Source organism: Petaurus breviceps, unplaced genomic scaffold (assembly GCF_028583685.1).
Source record: "Petaurus breviceps papuanus isolate PSGF00001 unplaced genomic scaffold, PetGlider_PUasm1.0 47, whole genome shotgun sequence".
Taxonomy (NCBI): Eukaryota; Metazoa; Chordata; class Mammalia; order Diprotodontia; family Petauridae; genus Petaurus; species Petaurus breviceps.
The window spans coordinates 13,222,848-13,226,040 of record NW_027186349.1 but is presented as its reverse complement, the minus strand read 5'-3'; the positions used below and the strand labels follow the sequence as shown (position 1 = coordinate 13,226,040).

Here is a 3,193-nt window from a genome sequence, read left to right as displayed (position 1 = left end):
TATATATATATATGTATGTATATTTTTTTAAAGCTATGCATCCAGTGCTCAATGCTCTTCTTATCCTTATCAGAGGAGTACCATCTACTCACTACATGGTTTAACGCTTTAACTTAACATTTTAAACACAATGTTCTTGCAAGGTCCCATCGTGACATCTTGGAACTAGTACCATATCATCACCATTCTTCACCCTCTTTAAATTCAAGAGTCTCAGCTCTCAGTGGAACTCCATCCCCCTCTCCAAAAGCCTCTAGAAACCAGAAAACATTTGATATGAGTGCACCTGATCTCTGTCTACCTCTCAAACCTCTTATTCTCTTTGGACTCTGAATCAGATCCTTAAACCTTCAGGTGTGTGATCCCCTATCTACATAAATGATTTGATCAAAAACTATTATAAAAATTATTGGACCCATGTGAGATATATTAATTTATTGATGAAGAATTAGACCAATTAGTTTACAAAATTCATCTTTTCATAAGAATTATTGCACTTTATTTTTTATGGTGCCAATTTTAAATAGATTTTATTCTCCAGGACAATTGCATTTCCACTGGTCTAAAAGTGCAATGTTGAGCTCACCAGAATCTCCCCAGCACTGTTAACTTCTCTCTCTCTGCATACATTCAAGTATTCAGAAAGCCCAGATTGACACAGTAGCTTAAATGTTACTTTTAAACCACTATCGCCTTGGCTACAAATTTTAGTCCTTCAATTTTTGGAAAGCTGTGTGGAATGCTCTTTCTTCTGGTTTGTTTAGTTGACCTCTTCAATGGTGGGTCCAGAAGAATCACCTCCAGATGGGACTGCTCCACCCCCTGGGAACCCACCAGGCATGCCTCCTGGCATTCCCCCTGCACTCTGGTACAGCTTAATAATGATGGGGTTGCAGAAATTCTCCAATTCTTTCTGCTGATGCTCAGATTCTCCCTTCTCAGCATTCTGGTTCTTATCCAGCCAGTTGATTATTTCATTACATTTGTTAAGGATCTTCTGTTTGTCTTCATCACCAATTTTGCCTTGCAGTTTTTCATCCTCTACAGTTGCTTTCATGTTGAAAGCATAAGATTCAAGAAAATTCTTGGAAGACACCTTGTCTCTATGCTTTTCATCCTCAGCTTTGTATTTCTCAGTCTCCTGGACCACATACTCAGTGTCTTCATTGCTCAGACGTCCTTCATCATTGGTGATGGTGATATTGTTCTCCTTGCCTTGTCTCTTATCCACAGCGGAAACATCGAGGATGCCATTTGCATCAATGTCAAGTGTTACTTCAATCTGAGGAAGACCCCTGGGTGCTGGGGGGATTCCTGTGAACTCAGATTTGCCAAGCAGGTTGTAATCCTTTGTCATTACCCTCTCACCTTCATAAACTAAATAGGCATGCCAGACTAGTTATCCGAATAGGTAGTAAAGGTCTGTGTCTGCCTGGGGGGAGGGGGGAAGAATGGTGGTATTACGTTTGATCAGAACGGTCATAACTCAACCAGCAGTTTCAATTACAAGGGAAAGAGGAGTGACATGCAACAACAGCAAGTCCTGCACAATCCCAGATTTATCTCCAGCCAAAATGGCAGCCTGGACAGCTGCACCATAAGCCACAGAATCATCAGGATTGATACTCTTGCTGAGCTCCTTGCCACTGAAGTCTTGCAGAAGTTTCTGGATTTGGGGGGGTTAGAGTGGAACCACCCACCAGGATGATGTCATGAATCTGAGACTTATCTAACTTGGCATCTCTTAAGGCCTTCTCTCCAGGTTCCAGCATGCCATGGAAGAGATCCACATTCAGCTCTTTGAAACAGGTTTGGGTGATTGATGTATAGAAATCAATACCTTCATAGAGGGAGTCAATCTCAATACTGTCCTGGGTACTGGAAGAGAGGGTATGCTTTGTACATTCACAAGCAGTGCAAAGACAACATACAGGCCTCTTGTTCTCACTGATGTCCTTCTTGTGCTTTTGCTTGAAATTGGCAATGAAATGGTTAACCATTCAATTGCCAAAGTCCTCCCCCACCCAACTGGGTGTCCCCAGCTGTGGCCTTGACTTCAAAGATGCCATCTTCAATAGTAAGAATGGAGACATCAAAAGTACCACCTCCCAGGTCAAAGATCAACATATTTCTCTTGGCACCAATCTTTTTGTCCATGCCATATGCAATAGCAGCAGCAGTTAGTTTATTGATGATTCAGAGCACATTGAGACCAGCTATGGTTCCAGCATCTTTGGTGGCCTAACGTTGGGATTCACTGAAATAGACTGGTACTGTGACCACAGCATTTGTGACAGTCTTCCCAAGGTAAGCTTCAGCAATTTCTTTCTTCTTGGTCAAGACCATAGAAGATACTTCTTCTGGACAGAAATTTTTGGTAGCCCCTTTGTACTTCACTTGGACCTTAGGCCTGCCTGCGTCATTCACCACCGTAAAAGGCCAATGCTTCGTGTCTGATTGTACAACTGCATCATCAAACCTGTGACCAATCAGATGTTTGGCATTAAAAATAGTGTTGGTGGGGTTCATTGCAACTTGATTCTTTGCAGAATCACCAATTAAACGTTTCGTGTCGGTGAAGGTGACATAGCGTGGGGTGGTCCTGTTTCCTAGGTCATTAACAATGATCTACACTTTCCCATGTTGGAAGACTCCCACACAGAAGTGATGCCAAGATCAATGCCAGCTGTGGGTCCCTTCAACATTGTTCCTGGAGAGTTGGGAGTCATATCTGACCACTGTGGAGACAGAAGGGCTGCTGCTGTGCTGAATAGACCTCAAAGTATTGCAGTTTAAAACACTAAACTGTACAAAGTTTCAATGACTGTATAAATTTGGGAAACTGTTACAATCCATATGAACACTGATGTTAGAATTCTGGGCCTAGTCCAGGCCCTCATCACCATTTGCAAGGATTATTCCAATAGCCTCCTACTGGTCTCCCTGAACCCAAATCTTTCCTTCTTCCTTCTATTCTCCATGCAACTGGTACACTGATATTCTGAAAGTGTAGACCTGAACATGTTATTATTTCCTCAAGAAGTTTCAGTGGTTGGGGTGGCCAGGTAGCACAGCGAGTAAGAGCACCCACCCCAGAGTCAGGATGACCTGGGATTGAATCCGGGCTCAGACACTTAGCACCCACCCGGAAACACCTGGCCATGTAACATTGAGCAAGTTACTTAACCCCAAT

General features: G+C 42.7%; 1 pseudogene; it reads right to left on the bottom strand.

The window, feature by feature from the left end:
• Nucleotides 1–760: 760 nt before the first annotated feature.
• LOC138171818 (heat shock cognate 71 kDa protein-like) lies at nt 761–2,729 on the bottom strand (annotated as a pseudogene).
• Between the last annotated feature and the right edge of the window lie 464 nt (nt 2,730–3,193).